Genomic DNA, 21,463 nt, shown 5'->3' with positions numbered 1-21,463 from the left:
GAACTTGGCTTCCACTGGAATTTTACTCGACATCCAAAGACAGCTCAACATTATCATTAAAATTTTGTCTTGGCATCTTGTTCCATGCAGATTTATACTTTGCATTTCTTCTTCATGGTTTAGGGCTGATGTATGATACTTCCTTATATGTATCAACCCCATAGACTCATCTTGAGATTAATTGGATGAGAAATGATCACTTGACCTTGTGGGTGAAGTGACCCTTTCATTGGATGTACTTGATTCATTCTTTTTCTACCATGTCTTCTACATGTCTGTTTTGATGTGTTCCACATCAATCTTTTCTTTGCCCTTGTTTGATTCAATTTTTGGTGCTTTTGACCTTGTAGGACAGTTTTTGCTGATATGACCAATTTTCAAGCAACTAAAACATGTGGTTTGGCTTAGCCACCTACTATAATTCCCTCTAAAATGTGTTCTTATGAAATTCTAGGGTATATTTCCATATTCCTGACAATAATGATAGCTATACCTAGTGTTGTAATCCCAATGGTACTGACTTTCATTTCCTTTTATTTTTGTTGGCTGAATTGATGTCCACATAGGCTTTGATCTATATTCAAATGCTCTATGTCCATACTTCTTACAATTATGACAATGTCCATCAAATCTTTTTGTCCTTGTAACTCTAGATCTGCAATCCTGTGTCATATGTCCTTGCATTTTGCACTTGTGACAGTAACTCTTGTTTTTGGGTGTGTTTGGCTAATTGATTCTTCTACTCCTGCAAATATTAGCAGTATGCCCCTTTTTATTACAGTAATGACAAGTAGGTTTAGAATCCTTACCTTTGTCACTTCTTTGCTCAACACTCTTTGATGATTCTCCAATTTCAGTGATGTTGTATCCAAGTCTTGACGTATCATGGGTTGATCTTGGAAATTTCATCAATTGTTCAAAGTACTTGATGGCTTCACTTGATTTGTTGAGATTCTCTGCTACCTCTCTTTCTCTGTTCAATTCATTCTGCAATTGTTCATTCTACATCTTCAAAGTAGAGATCTCAATATCTTTCATATCGAGTTCATGATGAAGATTCATCATTTGGGCAAGTGTATACATCTGCATGTTTGAGATCCTTGATAATTCAGTACATTTTTCTTCAAGTCTGTTTCCAAGATTTATTTTGTCATCTTCCATAATGACTCTATCCTCAACTGCTCTTTTCTTTTGTTCAGTGATTTCACATAACATTATGGCCTAAGATTCATGTTCCATCTTGAGAGATCTTATCTCATCTCTTTGAACTTTGTTTTTCTCCATCAATTTTTCTATTGCTACATCAAATTCTTTAGTATCTCCATTGGAAAATATTTTTGTGGTATATATCTCCTTGTAGTTTTTATCATTTTTAGCTATGGCTATATCCTTTCTTCTTTTCAAGGATTTTCTCAATTCCTCCCTTGTTTCCTCTACTTTGTGTAGAGCCAGTTGCACATCAATCACTTGATTGTCAATAATCTTCCCAAGTTTGAAGACTTCCATCTTTAGATCTTTTTGTCCAAGCGTTAGGTTTCCTTCTTGTGAGAACTTGCAGTTCTGATACCAATTGTTGGAATATTCAAATAGGAATAATGCTTCTAAGGGGGGGGGGGTGTGAATCAGAAGTATTGTACTTTGACCATTAAAACTTTTAACTGAAAGTAGATTGCATGCATATAAACACATCAAACAATTATGAGAAACACATATGCATCACCACATAACACTTGAGATTTTGGTAACCCAGAAACCCTCTAGGAATAAGAAGGTAAAACTGGGGTAGGGATGATATCCAGAAAAATTACTACAGCAACAATGTTTAACCACTTTTGATGGTCTACCCTGTTAAAGGCTACAACACACTTTTAAATGTGACCTTGTTAGAGGATTTATAAACACTTTACAAGAAGTGTTACCCTATTAAAGGATTTAATCACGTATTTAAAGGATCTTCAAAATAGCTGCTAAGCTAACCTATCACCATAGGGTTTTCTTTCTAATACAATTGCTAGAGAGTATTAGGTATAATAAACTTGATAGCTTACAATCCTTTGATTGTTGAATACAAGCACTTGATCTACTTTCTCTGATCTTGGTCCTCTGTGATCTGATACTCTTCACTCTGAAAATTAGTTTTCCTTACACACCCTCATCCATCCACACATATACAATGAGATTTAGTCTTCCTTATAAAGACATTTGAAGACTTAGGGTTAGGTATGGATCTACGATCCATATTGAATCTCTGTTTCCCATTCATTTCTTGCACATTTACTATTGGTTGCATGCCTTCTCCATTTTTCTTATTGGCCGCATGTAGATCGCATAGGAAAGACAAAAGATTTGTTCTTATCTTTTTAATCCTTTGAAATTTGTCATATGTAGGCCATGAAAATGGTTTACATCTGCATTTGTAAAGTTACAAACTCATATGTGCATTCTGTGTTGTTTGGCACTTACTGATTCTAGATGCTCGGCACATGTAACAAACTAGCGTACTCAACTCTTGTTGTATTTCTATATTTCTCAGCATCGTCTATGACTTGGCACTCAAATACCACTCAGCACTTGTATCATGCTCAGCACCTAAAGTCATTCGGCACTTGAACTTCACTCGGCACCTGATCTTCACTCAACACCTGAAGGCTACTCGGCACTTGAAGATCACTTGGCATCTGAAGGCTTTCCTGACTTGGCTCATGTTGTGGCTCAGCATACATGGTGTACTTTGCTCCAATGTAGAAAGTGGTTAAGTGTGTTGGCACTCAAGTGTCAAAAACCATTTTGAGGTTAACACATAAGTGAATGATTTTCTCTAAAAGCTCAAACTTATGCACAAAGAAGCACCATGCTCTTGAAGATATATATATGTATAGGTTACAAGACTGATATATCGAAAGGAGAATGGTGAGGGCAAGAGACTATCATCAATATTGATTGTGGAGTTGCAAATAGGTAAGTGATAAACATCAAAAGGTAGTACAAGGCACCGTTTTCCATGTTCTAATATGATGAACTACCTTGGAGCTAGTTCTAAACCTTTATTGCTTAATGTTGGATTTGATCCAATGGTACATTATCTAGAGGAGGTCCCACACCCCACTTTCCTATTGATTGTGAAGGCTCAATGACATAAACTCCTTTGTCAATCATTCCAAGAGCGAACTGATTTGAGTCAGATGGATGTGATGCAATTACTATAGGATAGGCACTGCATGAATAATCAAATGATAAATTTTGAGTTAAATCATAAAATACGAGAAGGTTGTTGCAGGAATATATCACACTTGAAATGGGAGCAGATAGAGAATCATGAGGTGTCCACTATAGTACAAAAAAATGTGATATCAATTTACACTCATATAGGGAAGGTAGCTGATATCATTATCACTTACTAAATTTTAATTCTAAATTACTGACAAAGACTTTACATAATGCAAATGGCCAAACTTAGAAGCATCATAAATAGCAAGTTGGCTCTCATGAACAACCAACAAGTGAACTTGATCATTATGGAATTGTACTCTTGTATCCCCAACCGATGGTGATGATCTTCCTATTTGCACTTGTAAAAAATTTGACTTTCACTTCTCCCATCTATCAATGCTCCAGAAACAAAGCTACCAAAACATTGGCCAAACATTTAGTAATTTGAATCTATAAACATGTGAATGTACAAAATGAGATGGCAATGGATATACAAAATGAAGACAAACTTGGGCATTGGCCCCAAAAGATACCAATACATTCAAAGTGTGTGAAAATGCCAAGCCTGTAATTTTCTTTTGGTGGCCTTTAAGCTTCATTTTTACCTGGTTAGTTTAAACAAGTTTTGAAAAAACACAAGTTAGAATGTCATCATATTGAATGACCCCAAATACTCTTCCTATAAAATAAATAGAATGAGGACAATTCACTTTGACTGTGTATAACATTTTTGCATCAACTTTGCAATTCATATTTTAGAATATATAATCTAGATAGTGAATTAGTGAAAAAGAGAACTACCATGATGTATCATTTAGTATAGTGAGCTTGAAAAGAAATAAAAAGTCACGCTAGATCATAAATATAATTTCAGAGATACTTGCAATCAAGTCTACAAGCTTTCCAATTTAAGATACAAATTAAGACTTTTTCATATGAGTGTGGTTAGGTTTATAATGGATCGGACAAGATAATGAGCTAGAAAAGAGAAAAGTTATGATGATAGATAAAGCTATGATTTCTAATTCTAAGTTTACAAAAATACACAATCAACTCAAAAAATGAAAAATTCAGAGTGAATAAAGATTTTGTTTATAAGTAGTTTACTAAGTGTACACTATTTTTCTCAGAATTTAATGAATTTCAAATATTTTGATATGACTTCATAAATCTCTTTTGCATCAATATTTATGAGTTATTAACAAGACATTATGGCAATGGAGCATACTCCATTATCTATCATGATCAAGATAGGAAGTTAGAGAACACAAAAGTTGTGATGGTAGATCATAGAACATGATCTAAAATATTGATAGGAAAAAATGATAAAAATAATTGAATCTGAAAACAAATTAGGCAGTCTTACTTTCTTGGTCTATAATAAATATTTTCAAAGAGTTCAAACACCCATCAATATAATGAATTAAAAAAATAATAATAATCTTGACGTTGGATTGTAAGAACATGGATCATACTCTATAATGCATTATTGAAACAATGATCTAGAAAAGATAAGGTGATAATGGATCATAGAAAATGTTGACACAGATAAAATATATGCAAACAATTTCAAGAGCATTCAAATTTGAAATAAATTCGGCAGTCATACTCTATAGATCTACATTAAAGAGCTTAAATATTTGAATTATTATCTATATTAATGATATTGAGCTAGATTAAAAAAAGTTTGATACATAGATCACAAAATTTTGACAGCATACTATGTGATGCATCAAAATAATAAATCACAAAGGAAGAAAGCTATATTGATAGATTGCAAGAATGAAATCTAGAAACCTCCCAAAAAGAAATCAATAACATACAACTTCATTCATCCAAAATTTGAATCAAATCACTATTCTGCAGAGGTGCAAATTGACTAGTTTTGAAATAGAGAAACTAATCTACTAGTTTTTTCAACTTATTTTCAAGTTCTCCCAAATAACTCTCCAAAAACATTAGGGTTTTATATACCCTTTAAAAATTTATACAACATATATCAAATTTAACAACATTTATTTTGAACCAATACCTCAAACCAAACCTCGCTACCCCTTTGAAGAGTTCCAATTAGGCTACTTTTACAAAGAAAGTGTCCTCACATCTTGCAACCAAGTTCTTAAATTTTGCGCAATGTCTCAATTTATTGCCAAACCACATATTCTTGCACTAATTTACTTATCCATACTCATTTTATGCATTAACTCCCAAACCCTCACTATTAAGCATCAAACTAGGCCATCATCAAACTAAGCCTCCACTTACCTTCACACCCACCTAAAGGACCCCTCACCATGTCCTTAACATAAAAAAAATCTATCGTAAAACAATACATCTGTGTGGACAACTTGACCAATCCAATAGTTTCTCACACATTCCATCTACCTTTCTTAAAGATTTCAAGGGAAAATATATTCATAATAGTACTAGAGATGACCACAAAGTTCTGAAAGGTGGCTGGCTACCTCAGTGTTTGTAAATCCTAATCATATATGCATATGTTTAATTCACTCATCCATTTGATATACATTAAACACTATACATTCCACATGGACATGATGGTTCATCATGCTCAATTTTAGATTTGATGTCCTATCTGTAACTTAAATGAGTAGATTAGAGGATGTTACTCTAATATTTCTCCATAATTTAAAATCTAAATGCTCAATTATGAAAGGGATCATTGTCTCTTATAGCTAATTTTTTAGCACTTACTTTCAATCATTCAACTCATAGCACCTCTTTATTTCCTGAGTGTCTTTAGATTCTCTACCTTTTGACCATATTACTAGGTCTTCTATTTTCTTTCTTGGTAGAATGTTTTCAATGCCTATTTACTTCTACTAGTTATGGTTCCACATAGAAAAATCAATTCAATCTATAATAGACACTAATCTGAGTCTCTAAGGCCCGACTCTAAAATGTTGCTCAAACATTCTTGTTAAATAGCAAGAACGATGGGAGTTGAGATCACCATCTACTACAACAAGGAAATTACTTGAATCTCCTATCTAGAACAATCTTTTGATGACTTCAAACCAATTTATTTGAAGCCTTGTTGGCAAAAATTTCAAAATACAACTTGTAGAATACCATTCATTTGCAACTTATAAGAAATAACAATTTCAATAGTTGGAAAAGATACACATTCCAATTGATTAAGGTAATACCTCTAAAACCAATTAGAATTTTGTTGTGTGATATACAACACACTTGCAACATGTTTTGAGTCATTCCAACAATGCTATCACTAATCTGCATCGCATGAATAATTTTTATGGCCAATTAAGCTACTCAATGATCATTTGCAAAGGACACGGTCATTTCCATTCTAGGTACATACATTATGAAATTATAAGTGATTCTCAAAAGTACCCTATTTGAAATGATAATAGTTTACTTCATATGCATCTTTACAAATTCAAGTTAGAAATAATTTGGCTGAATTTTTATTCTCCAGCATTACACCACCTTATTCTAATCATTTACATCGCCTTCCAACTACTACTCCCAAAATTTATCATAGAATTCACTACACTTCATCCACCAAAAGAAGTGGTCCTTTATTGAAATATTAAACCCAAAACTAAAGTCAGGTTGAAAATTAATCCAAGATATCAACACAAAATCATAGAGCATCTTTCACTTCAATCAATATTTCACCAACTCAATGCAATTTACATAAAAAGAAAGCATAATAGAAACCTAACCTTAGAAAACTACATAAAAAGAAAACTCAATGAAATTTTCTAATGAGAACTAACCTCAAACATTATAACCCATGGAATTCTGCCAACCCCTAATGAAAATGTTGCAATATAGGCCTGTATAACATAAATACAAGAAGATGTTATAAACAATAATTTTTTATCAGAAATGGATACTAAATTATTGAGATCTGAATAAAATGTTGTCTGGTTAATGATGTAATACTCACCAATAGACCAATCAGAGCTAGCCTACTCTTAGTCAACTGTAAAATAGATTGTGTAGAGTGTTACTGTAGAACAAGGTAGACCAAAATAATTCAAAAGAAACATCATAATTTTGATGTTCTATCTAATTGTCATTTTCTATAATTTATGTACTTGGTAATTATGTTGAAAAATTGGCTGCCAACTTGTGGACTAAAGTAACATTAGAACTCAATTATCAAATAGAAAATATATGCTTTTCAACAATAGTTCCATTAATGCATCCAAGTATCAACTTAATATTGCATCCATACATAAAACCACCATTGCAAAATCAAGTATCGCAATATCAAATTAGAGGAAAAATCTCAAAATTTCACCAAAAGCTAGATAACTCCCTAATCAAGAATACTAGGGTTAGGGCACCTATATGGATCATGGTTCTATCTCCCTTTTAACAACAATTGGTTCAAGGATTTTGAGGCATTCTCAAACATGTGTATTGAAGTGGATTCAATGCCTAATACCTGCACACACCTACATCACTAGACAACAAAATCATACTTATTCATAAGCAATGTGTTCAAGTGTGATATTAAATTATAACTCTAAGCAAAATATAAAGCATGGTCCAAGGTATTGAAAACATGATATTGAATAAATATGAATCAAGGTACACTTTTAACGATGCATTTAAACAACATACTACGATCAATGTACAATGCAAAATAAGTTCTAAGCATCATAAGAAATCCCAACTAGTCCATTAAGGATAGAGATACTTCTAACTATTAATAATTTAGTTGATGCATTAATTAAATCAAGGCCCTATAGAACCTTTTCAAAACTTGTCAAATAGATAGATGTCGTATAGATTGAAATTCTTAAAGCTAAACATATAATTAAATAGACCCTTACAATTCCTTCATTGATTCAATCTCATGTGTTGTTTGTTAAGATAAATCTTATATTCCAAAATGTCCCAAATTACTTATACTAATAGAGGGGTGTTACAGGTCATTCTACATTTCCTTACATTCTAGTTGACATTGGCATCTCCAATCCTCTCCTTTGGGAGCAAGTTCTCATGATAGGGGATAGGTCATGGGCGCAACTACTAGATTATGAGGACCTCCCCTTTTGGAGTCATCAATGCTTCTGCATAGGATATTTGGTTATAGATTATCTTTTTGCATGTCAAAGAGGCATTGTCACTTTTTGGAGGGACACAAATGATAATTATTTGACTATTTGTGCATCTGACTCTTCCTCTAATGACTCTCCATAGGGTAATGATGACTCCTCCCAATGTTATGGTTCTATAGAACTAGCCTTTTGTGGCCTAATGGATCTAACCCCACCTCTTGTTTTTGATGTGGTCCACTCTAGCTACATGCAACCTTCTCTAAATGTTGTTGCTCCTGATTCACATTAAAGCTTGACTATTGAGATAAAACATTGTCAATATCTAGAATTTATTGTTGTTGATTCTCTCTCAAAATGGGCTCTTCCACATTCCTCTTGTAGTTGGGACCCTACTGAACTTAAGGCTTGAAATTGTCCAAAGGTGGAAAAAATTAGTATTTAGACTCTCACTCACCTCCCCAAATGGTGGGTGAGTTGTCTACCTATTATTGAAGTGGACTAGAAGTTGTGTACTAGTTTGTTTCTAATGATCTTTCTTGACTTTCTTGTACATGTTGGAATATTTAGGAAATGAAAGATGTTGAGGCAGGGGGTAAATTTGTATCCAATCAAAATGTGGAGAGCCAATCATATAGGTAGGGTTGTTCATGCATTTCCCAGCAATAGCCCACTTAGCACAATCATCATTTTCATCAATGCATTCATCAGAAGTGCCCATTTTAATGAAGTCATATGCCTTCACATGTATCCATTTTTGTAGGTGACCACTTCTCTCCTTCTATAATAGGATAGCTTCCATGCAGACTATTTTCATTAGCTATCCCATTTGGTAGAAGACTGAAGAACAGAATAGCATCACCTTTTCTTGGCTTCACTGTATTAAAAAAATAACATGAATTTCATTTTTCACTTGTACTTCAATCATCTCACAGATCATTTTAGTTTTGACTATGAATTAGAAAATAAATTATATTGATAAAAATAAAGAATATAAGCTTCACTTCATCTTTCACCCTTAAGATTATTAAATGTAAACATGAATGCTTAGTCAGTGTTAATTTGGAGAACAAAAAAAATTCCAAAGTATTTATACCTGAATATCCACCTTTGGCACATTCTAACCAAGAACTATCTTTTAATTGGCCATCACTTTCCTAACTACCCAACAAAGATAATTGAATAATATTTGTAAGAGTTCACTTACATTTAATGATATGGATTAACAACATAAAGTGGGTGTTTGATGCAAAGAAACTAACCTATAAATAGGGAAAAATAGTCTCACCCCCCTTGATCACATTTGATAAATACATGAGCATTGTGGTAGTTCTATGACCACCCACCTCTTTGTTAAACTTTTCATGGAAAAAATCAACATGAGGTTCATATTTCTGGCCATTTTCATCCCTGAGGAAATTCATGTACAGAAAAGTCTTGTCTCAACCACAAAGAAATTATAACACCCAAATATTATGCAAACAGAAAATTAATATTTAACCTAATTAAAAGATACATTTTCTAACAAATATGATGCACATTTAGAACCATTTCATGTATTCAATTCAGTCTTAAACCTGGGTCTCCAAGACAGGCAAGTTACACGAGTTGGATTGAAGGTATTAGATTCATCAATGGGATATTTGAATGCATCACTTTGAGCACTTAGTGACATTTTCTTCCTAACAAAGAATATCAAACTTAGGAAATTATAAATAAGATTGTATACATTTGAAGCTAAATTTCTCATGTGTAATAGATACATCATAAATCTAGTTGTCAAACAAAGAATAGAATTCAAGAAAAGCCTAAAAAGTGGATGTCGAACTAAACTCTGATAAATTAAAAAACTAATATAAATCATTGAGTATATTTCTTACAATGATAGCATGAGCATAATTTCTATGAAACAAATCAAATATTTTGGTCTTGGGCAGATTTTCCAACTCCTCTATATATTCTTGTATAATATATTCAATAGATTGATAACCTAATATCAGCAGCAATCAACTATTTTTTTTAACATCTTCATTGGAACTGATTAGCTCCAAATTTTTACTCAAATTTTAGCTTAAATTGAAATTGGAAGCTGACATAGTTAATACCAGTGAATGAAAAATATATATATTTCTAAAACAGACAAAGATACATACCAGGATTTTAGTTGCTTCATATGACACATCACATTGGCTTCCCCTAAGAGATTGTAATGCTTCTTTAAAATCTTTATCATGACCAGCCTTTGCCTGGAATGCATTGACAACAAATGTATTAGAAAGAGCAACACATTTCGAACATGTAGGGTTTTTTAAATTAGATATTGTACAATTCTTAGATGGTCATTTTAAAACATCTCACATTAATATGAAAATTGAGCATGGAAAATAAGACAATTTTGACTATTTAATACTTTTAGTTTAGAAAAAAGTCATAAATTATGCTCTTATAGTAAAAAAATACTGTGACTTAAAAAAAACTAACTTAAAAAAAAAAACTACACAATATTAAAACATGACAACGTGCTTTAAAAACTAAAAAGGTACCTATAACGAAGAACTTCATTTGGACTTGCTAATTGGTTGTCACTATTAACTATAAGCTTATCTTTAAAGTTTGAGCTTGACTTGGTTTCGAGAATAGTTTAATATTCTCTACTAAAAAAGGCCAACCACACGAAGGTGGAAGCTCATTTGGCCCCTCCCCCCCCCCCACCCCCCCAAAAAAAATCACTCTAAATTCCCCATTAACATTTAATAACATTCATTCATTCATCCATTTTTGAAATATAACATTCAATCATTATAATCACATGATAACATTCATTAACACATAAAATTCATTAACACACAACATTCATGAATTATTCATTTCACAAAATTCATTAACATGCAACATTCAAGAGTAAGTCATTCATGAATAATTCATCAACACCCAACATTCATGAATAATTCATTAACATATAAAATTCATTAACACACAACAATCAGTTCTTTTTGGCTTTCTTGCTATTTTTTTTTCATGAAATTTCTAAGAGGAATATCAATTTCCTCATCATCCCCCTCCTTTACTAGTTCTAATGCATGTCTCATCCTCATCTGTTGAGGAACATCATGAGGTCGTTGCACCAAAGAGGGGTCTACTGCAATAACAAGTACTTCATGAGTTAAATTCACACCATTTTATATTAGTGAATTATGAGTTTTTATTTAAGTAAAAGAACTATAAATCGAAAAATTAATTTAAAAGAACAAAACATAGATTTTCTTTACCTAAATGTGTGACATGAGCTACCTTTTGATCAGTCTGAACATCCTCCAGCACTCATTCATTAGCATGACATGATTGATCTATATCCTCTAAAATATACACAAAAAGGTTACACCAAGTTCAATTAAAGATGTTAAATTGTATTAATAATTACATAATTAGTTTTAAATAGAAAATGAACACCTCCATGGACAATATGAGGCACATCAGGGGCTTCATGATGCAATGTATGATATGTGTCATGATTAATAGGCTGCATTGCAATGTCATGCACATTATTATCAAATAGATTATTGCTCAAGTATTCAATTTCTAATTTTTTTTTGCATATTTAACTATGCGCATGATGCAAGAGACTATACGGTTGGGGCAATGGAAGCTTTCCATAGGCATTCAGCCATGGCTGCATAGCCTTGCATGAAAGAAACTCTTTTGTGTTCTTCTATGGCCTCCAGATTAAAATTAGTGCCCTACATTTTACTTGCATTTTTTATTAATTAAAAAAATTATTTTCATTTTATAAATATTTTTTCATACAATTCATTTATTGCTACTTACAACTCATGCTTTGATTTTAGAATATCCCCCAGAGCCAAGTTTGTGGTTCCCAACCTTTTCCAGCCTGGCCTTTGTTGCCTTTGATGTGTAATGCAACCTATGAAAAGTTTGAAATATGTTAGATGATATAGATATAAAGATCAGTACTAATTAGTGCATTATTACATTAATGTACTAGTAGTTAATACTATTGCATACCTTCTCGCACTTGTTGGTGTAGTTTCTCTTTGATCATTCGCCCCTTTCTCCTTTGCATCCAAAATGAACTCATTCCATTCCCTCCCTGTAATAAAGGGAGGATGCTCATACTTAGGGTTTAGGACGAGACTCTTTCTATATGAGTCCCTCACAACCTTAAGATGTTTGCAAGCTTTTTGTAACATTTTCTTATGATCAAAAATATTATTACCAAACTCATGCTCTAAATCTTTGATGAGCTCATCTTTTAATTTTTGATCTTGAAAGTTCCACCTTTTAAGAAAAAATACAAAATTGTTAAATATAGCAAGTAAAAGAAAAGACCCAAAGGAAAGGAAAAATGTTGCATCAATTAATGATGTGAAAAAAAAAATAGTGGGATGAAATTAGTTCCCTTATGATGTTCCACCTTGTATGTATGGTGGGCCTGAATATTTGCAGTGTGAGGTCATAAAGCTTCCTATAAAATGTATTATTTCCTACAAAAAATGTCATGGGATAATCAATCCAAAGCTTCTTATGAATAGGTAAATGCATATTACAATATTTAAAAAATAATATAAAGTACCTAGAATCTTAGGACATTTTAAAGACATTGATTCATCATTGTCAATCAACAACGACATTTGCATAGCTCTTGTGTTAGAAACACGGGTAGCTCTAGGAAATGATGGTGAATTATCACCAATACTTGCACTATGATCTATCTCTGGGATAGCATACGATGCATCTCCTACCACAAAAAAAAAAAAATCCACTATGTGATGCACCCAAGATAAAAGTACAAATTATCAACTCATAATTAACACAAAACCAAATATAGAAAAATAAGGATTTACCAGTTGGATGTCCCATTGTTGCCGACATTCCAATTGACAATCTTGTATGGACGTCTATCAACCTCCTAGGAATCTCCTACACTTGATGACCTAAACAATACATTGTTAGCAAAGACATTCTAAAATAATAAAAGTAAGAGTTAACTTAAGAAGTTTTTGAATGTTAAAAATAAAAAATTCCTTGTAACTTGTCAACTAAAAGATTATTTTACCAGTGGCAGTCAGAGCTCTGCTACTACCACCCTCACCGAGTTGTCTGTGACCAAGTTCTAGATCAATTGCCAAAACATCCTGTAAGAAGAACACATATTACATATTTTACTTCACAACATAAAAGATTATAAAATATAAATCTTTATTGAACTTTTGTTATAACTAAAAATTCATTATTTCTTACTTCATAACGACGAGCTTGCGCTCTCAAATCAAATAGCCTCTTTATCATCTGCTCGGATGGAATATTTGCTTCATCCAAAGTTCTCATTATTTCTAAATTTATTTTTTTTATTTTTTTCTTCATCATTATTGTTACATTGGGAGTTTCTGCAATTTCATCATCAAAAGGGGTAGCTAGTGGCTCTGTAGTTATTGCAAGTGCTTTTCCCTTATCCTAAACATCAGATTGTGAGAGGAATATCAACAAAACTATCATTAAAACTCAAAAATCATAAATTAAATAACATAATAATATAACATTTTTCAACTATCTAATTTGTACAATTTCAATAAGGTTTACCCTTGCTAAAGAATGGGTGAAAGCAGCATCCTTATGGCCTCTATCATCTATCAGATCCATATCGTCATGTCACAAAGATTAAACATAAAAACTTCAACTAACTAAAAGCAATAGACAACAAAAAAAACATTATTAACAAAATTGTATATAGTACTTACAACCCTCATGATAGTAACTTTCTTTGTATCTATGTAATTTAAATGGTAATCTATTAGCAGTTCTTCCCCTGCACTTATTGATTTTATTGCACAAAGAAAAACTTCATTCCCCTCATGCACCTCAAATATGCAATTGGGTTGCTTACTAGTTGAGGAAGGTTATGTATTATTTATAAAACCTGCAATATTACCAATTTTTGTTGGTCTCCCATCAATTTACATAGAAAATCTTTTACTTTGATCATTTTCTTTCTGTTGCATATAATTAGTTGATAGTGCAAACCTACGTATACTTTTTTTTTATCAAACAATCCGCATCCAATCACTATAATTATAACATGGATCGGCATACTTGAACAATTCGACAACTTTGTTGCAACATACCTTTATTCCATCCATGGAAAAGAGGCCCAAACCATGTAATGAGGATGGAGAAATGCGATATATCCTCTCATTAAAACAAAAATTTGTGTTAATTGGAGGTAGCTCATTGGGTACCCATTCTTTCTCAATGTGTGTATACCGAAAGGGCACCTTGATGTTGCCTTTGGTCTCATCATCATAAAAACATGACCCTCCATTAGCAAGGAAAAATTGCATGCATTTATCAAATTTTTTTCTAAACTTTTGACCTCTAGTTGATCTCCCTATTTTAGTTGTACTACATGTAGAGCTTTCATCTACCATTTCCTCATTTCCCTCATTCGATGTAGATAGATCTAACATGTACCTAGTTGGTGGCACCTGCAATCCATCAAATGGAAATTTGATAATATTTAAATAATATATATAGAATAATCAAGTCGTGACTCATGCATGCCGTTCTTCCTTGTCTATGCATGAGAGATATAAAATGTAGTAAGTTGAAAGTGATTATACAATTATATTTCTATACAAACCTTCTTTGTCTATATATACATTATATGATTATATAATATGTCTATTTATAACATACATAGTCAATGATAAACAAGAAGAATATAAGAAGATTATGTCTATTTATTGACTTATACCTGTTGATCCATGTCACTGTGGACGATCCAAGCCAAAGGGGTGATGATGTCTGTAGTCAATTGACTGTTTGCAAAAAGGATGATAATCAGAAGCAATATAAACAATGGTAATTATAAATAACACATGTTGTAATCATTAGAATTGAACACAATAAATATGTAATCATATTTCTTGCATATGTTAATCATTTATCGTAAGTTAGCTAAAAATTACATGATACACATATGCTACAAATAACTTAGAAGACAACATGAACAATATGCAACATTGTAAACATGAACAAATTTACCTTATATATGGAATGCAAGATCTTCAATAGAAGGGGTGACGATGTATGTAGTTAAAATTGACTGTTTGCAAAAAGGGTGATAATCAGACACAATATAAACAATGTTAATTATAAATAACATATGTTGTAATCATTAGAATTGAACACAATAAATATGTAATCATATTTCTTGCATATGTTAATCATTTATCTTAAGTTCGCTAAAAATTACATGATATGTGTATGCTACAAATAACTTAGAAGACAACATGAACAATATGCAACATCGTAAACATGAACAAATTTATCTTATATATGGAATGCAAGATCATCAATAGAAGGGGTGAAAATGTTTATAGTCAATTGACTGTTTGAAAAAATGGTGAAAATCAGACACAATATAAACAATGGTAATTATAAATAACATATGTTGTAATCATTAGAATTAAACACAATAAATAAGTAATCATATTTCCTACATATGTTAATCATTCATCTTAAGTTAGCTAAAAATTACACGATACGCATATGGTACAAATAACTTAGAAGACAACATGAACAATATGCAACATCATAAACATGAACAAATTTACCTTATATGTGGAATGCAAGATTGTCAATAGAAGGGGTGGTGATGTCTTTGGTCATTAATTATCTTCTTCTTCATCATCCTCATCATCATCATCATCACCATCATCATCGCCATCATCACCATCATCATCGCCATCATCATCACCATCATCACCATCATCATCACCATCATCACCATCACCATCATCATCATCATCATCACCATCATCATCATCATCATCATCTTGATCTTCATCATCTGCTTCTTCATCATCTTCAATATCTTCTTCCATAACATTATAGTTTATCGACCTTCCTCTTGGATCATGTCTAACAAAAAATGACCAACCCTATTTATGTGGAACCTCTGAGTAAAAAAATTTCTCACATTAGCTTGGAAGAACATAGGGCTCATCTCCAACTAGCTCAAATGACCTTGTATTAATCATTGTAAATCCATTATCATGTTGAATAACCATTCTATCTGGATCATTTTGATTTAGTCGTAACTTGTACCATTTGATGACGAATAGAACTACTTTGAAGGAGTTAAAGTGGCACTCAATTATATCATCCAAGATTCCATAGTATTGATTTTGAGATTGTTGAGGATGTATGTCATTTCTAGATGATATATTGGTGACCTCAAAAATTGCAGTTATCCTAGAATCACAAGTTTTCTTTGTGTCATCCAACTTTTTTATGCAAAATTTGTGGTCATGATAGTGCATAGCTTTGTGGTGCTTGGCCTAAAATTTTTGAAGTGTGTGTAAATTATTTTCATCATGAGTTGATACAAAACATATGTCAAATTATGATCATTAATAAATTTTTTCATACCTCTCCACCTCTTAAACCCTTTACTAGATCAACTACCATCAACATAACATTGGAATCTCCATTATGATGAGCTTTTGTAACCAATGAAGCAACACCTTCCCATGTTAATGAGTAACCATTTTGTTGACATCATTCAATCCATACCGTCATCCAATCAATATTGTTCACAATATACAAATGTATTGCATCCCACTCTCGACCACCTGTATCAAAAAAAATACACCAATTATAAATAACTTATATTGAAGATTTATAAGAATTAATTAACTACAATAAAATCTTAGATTTACCTCTCACTTTCCTTGATCTACCTTTGCCCATCAACTACTCCCCTTAAAATTTGTTAATTGAGTTGGGATCCCAAATACGATCTACATGGATCTTTGCTACAAACTTAGGAAGATATTCACTAATGTACACCATGGTCCGGTATACCATATATCCCTCCACCATAGAACCCTTAGGATGTGCTCTCTGTCAAACCAAGCCTTTCAAAAATTTCAAGTGCCTCTCAACCATCCACATTGACCTGGTTGGTATAGGTCCACACAATTCAATCTCCTCAACTTGATGTATAAGGTAGTGTTCTTGTGCATTGAAAAAACTTGGAGGTAGACACTTTTGCATTTCACGCATAAGAAGAGGAATTTTTCTCTTCCAATATTTTATATCTTCTTTATTGATTTTTTTAGATGACAACCACCTCATGTATTTTCCGAGATCATATATAACCTATTTGACATTGTTGGCAAAGTGGTGTGGGAGAGATAGAGGTAGAATGTACTACAATATTTGTATAATGATCTTGTCAATATTTTATAAAAGAATGCAATTAAAACTACATATAGTATACAAATATATAGTGAATACAAAATAACATGAATTACCTTAATAAATGTATGCCAATCTTGTGTTTTCAACTCTGGCCCAAATTCATTTTTCTTTGATATGCGATTGTTTATGTTCGCAAAAAATCCTGTGGGAAATCATATTTTTTTATGACTTCTTTTATAGCATTGCTCTGTTTCTCTGACAATAACCAACTAAGGGCACTTGTATCAATCTAGTCTCCATTTTTATTTGATCCAATGCAATTTTTCATTGCATGGTTGGATTCTTCAATGTCACTACAACTTTTGACAATTTGGCCTTTATCACACCTTCCATCCAAGATTTTCCATAATGTCTCTGTTACATTCTTTCCAATATGCATAGGATCAAAGAAATGCACAACTGGGAGTTGCTCGTAGTACGGCAACCTGGTAAATTGCGTAGGATAAATTTTTAGTCCTTTTGAAATTTGGTCATTGATGCCTTGACGACCTTCACAAGCATCAATTACATCATCAATAAACAAAACACAATATCAAAATATAAATTTGAAACAAAAACCATCAAATGGAATGACATTACCTCAATGATTTATTTTATTGTATGCCAACTTCCATAACCGAGGTGTCATTCTCTGTGGCTTTGACATAGTCTCTTCTTTCCCATTGAAAAGATATTTTTCAATAATGCAGTACTTATGATTTCTGTGTAGAAAGTGTCTATTCTTATTGAACACCTGCTTTCTTAAACTTTTTGAATGACGAGATTTCATCTTTGGACCACAAACTGTACATGCAAATTTTTCCTTTGTCTGAAGACCTACAAGATCATGTATAATTGGATTAAATGTGTTAACTTTGTGTTCTCATTATAACATACCAAAAAAGAGGTGTTAAGAAGAGAACATACCACAAAAATGTGTTAGCCTAGGGGCATCATGTATTGTCCATACAAGCATTGCATTGCATGAAATTGTCTTTGTCCTATTGATCTACAAATGTCATACATAGTAACCCCATTCCATAACACTATCATCTCATTGATAAAGGGTTCAATATATACATTGATATCTTTAACTTGGTACTTACCTAGTTGAATGAACAAAAACATTATATAATTATTATGACCATTTCGATGGATTAGTAATAATAAATTAATTTAGATGCCATTAAATCAAAAAATACCTAGAACAATCAGTGTCAACATTATGTGCTCTCTCTTTATGGACAACCAAGGAGGTATGTTATTGTTGACAACAAAAATAGGCCACACCGAGAAAGTAGATCTCATCTCTCCAAAAGGATTAACACCATCTGCTACCAATGAAAGCTTGAGATTATGAGGTTCTTCTTTAAAGTGTGGCCATTTTTCCTCTATTTCCTTAAATGCCAAACCGTCTGCAAGCATTTTCATAATGTCATCTTGACTTCTATTGCATGCATGGTAATCCATAAATTGTGCCAAGCTATTGCACCTGAATAAGCATTACAGACATGGAATAATGGGAATATGCCGAAGAACCTTGTGAGGCACCTTTTTTGTTAATCAATTTGTTTGATATCTACTAGTATGACAAATAGGGCATTGTGTTGAAAATTCATGGTTTTTATGATATATAATATGATCTTTTGGACATGCATGTATTATTTGATACTCCATTCCAATATCTTTCATGATGGTAGATAATTCTTGGTATGAGCGAGGTAGAATGTTTGATGGTGGTGACAAACTCTCACCTATCAACCTATGAGCAAAAATATAATTTGTTAATTTCAAGAATATTAATTGCTACATGAACCCAATGTTAATTGTAAAGGAAAAAAGATGACATACCTTAACATGCATGTCATTGCTACATTGGATAAACCATTCATAACCTTCAAATTCACCAACAACAATACAGTGGAAAGAAGAGTTGTTTCAGAGCCTTCATATAGGGACTTGTGTGCCTTCTCAAGTATAGGTACATCAAGCTCTATGTCAACATCATCATCATCATCATCATCTTGATCATCGTGATCTTCATCATCATGGTCTTCTTTCATGGTATCATTACCTTCTACCTCAATATTCACACCTCCATGTTCCCTCATTTGGAAATCCACACTCTCTAAATTGTCATGGTCCATAACATGAAACTCAGGGACATTGACCTATATGAAAATGATGACCTTATATTAGCCATGACCATGGTGTCATCATCAAATCATTTCTTATGTAATTTATAAATTACTAAAATACATACCAATGGATGATATTCATTTCCCCCTTCAATGTGACGATGTTGCCTACAATGTTCCTCAACTATTTTGATTAGATATCTTTGATTCTTTAAGCCCTTACAATTTTTGCAAGGACAATAACATTTTTTGCCGCCTTTTTTTTTTAAGTTAGACCATAGTCTAGTAATTGTCTACCTATTTTTTTGTGCATTGATATCATCAAACATGGTCTTTCTTGAATGGAATGACTTGTTGGTGGAAGAAGGATGATTTGTTTGCAACCTGCAAATGGAGTAGTAAGAGGAAGACCCATATAGAAATGAATACTAAAGTGAGATAGATAGAAAGAGGTATAGATAGAGTGATAGCTTGATAAAGAGATAAAGAAATATTAAAAATGAAAAGAAACAAATACTTAGTTGACCTTCCATAACTCTACCTCTACATATTGCACTTGCTACATACAAGCACTTCCTGAGAAAATGGGCAGCAACAGCCAAGAAGGGAATAGGAGAGTCCATTTGGCTCAAGAGGAGGATGCACAAAGTGACCAAGGGACAAGAGAAAATGCTGATTTAAGAGATAAGAGAGTCTTTAATGTTCAATAGAACCCTGCTGAAGACTATCATAGAGAAAGAACCTCCCCAAAGAAAGACATTATTCAAAACTCTCTGCAAGGTAAGAGGTAAGGTCTACAAAGTTATTGTAGATTCTGGTTCAACTGATAATATAGCCTCAGTAGAAATGGTAGAGAAGCTTGGATTGAAGAAGTTGCCTCATCCTAACCCTTATAAGGTTTCATGGCTAAATAAGGAGTAGTAGGTCATAGTAAATGAATAAGTTCATGTTCAATTTCAAATAGGGGAGTACAAAGACAAGATTGTCTGTGATGTTACAAAAATGGATGCTTGTCACCTATTGTTAGGTAGGCCCTAGCAATTTGATGTCAATTCTAAGCATGATGGAAGGAGCAATGTTTACATCATCTCCAAAAATGGGAAGAAATACACCATGAGACCACTACCAAAAGACAGGAAGGAGATCTAACATGCATCTAGTGTGATGATGGTTGGAGAGAAGGAGTTTTTGAAGACCTTCAAGGTGAAAAACACCCCTTTCTTTGCCATAGTAGTAAAGCCAAAACTTGGAGAAAAAGGAAAGGAGTTAGGTCTGTGAACCAAGTAGGAGTTAGGACATATTTCATTGTCTTGCCAAACTAATAAACCTCCAGGGTGAACTGGAAGGGAGTTCAAGCCCTATAATTCTATGCCTTGAGAAATCTAGATAGTTTAGCTCGAGGGTGCCCATTTCTTTATAGGCAGATGCAAAGCATGGTCTAGGAACAAAGGATGGTTTAGTTGAGAAACTTGCCTACATGTTGGAGTGGGGTCAGCCAAAGATATTTTGGAATCTTCAAGAACCTGGTAAAGGGTATCTAGAAAGGTGAAAATAAATAAGTATTTTTACAATTACAAAGGAGGAATCAAGAGCATTATAAATAATGAAGAAACTTAAATCCATATGGCTTCACCTCTATTTACAATTTGACCTTTTTTCATGTGAAATATGACAATATACAAAATTTCCAATCACATTTTCACTTTAAAAAGAACACCAAATATACTTTTGGTACAATATCTTCTTTAGCTTCTTCACTATCAGATTCTTCAAAACTTCAAGCTCCTATTTAGAAAA

Source organism: Cupressus sempervirens, chromosome 10, assembly GCF_028749045.1.
Source record: "Cupressus sempervirens isolate cs-2001-9-10 chromosome 10, ASM2874904v1, whole genome shotgun sequence".
NCBI lineage: Eukaryota > Viridiplantae > Streptophyta > Pinopsida > Cupressales > Cupressaceae > Cupressus > Cupressus sempervirens.
The sequence above is the reverse complement of the archived record's forward strand: the minus strand, read 5'-3'. Positions refer to the sequence as shown.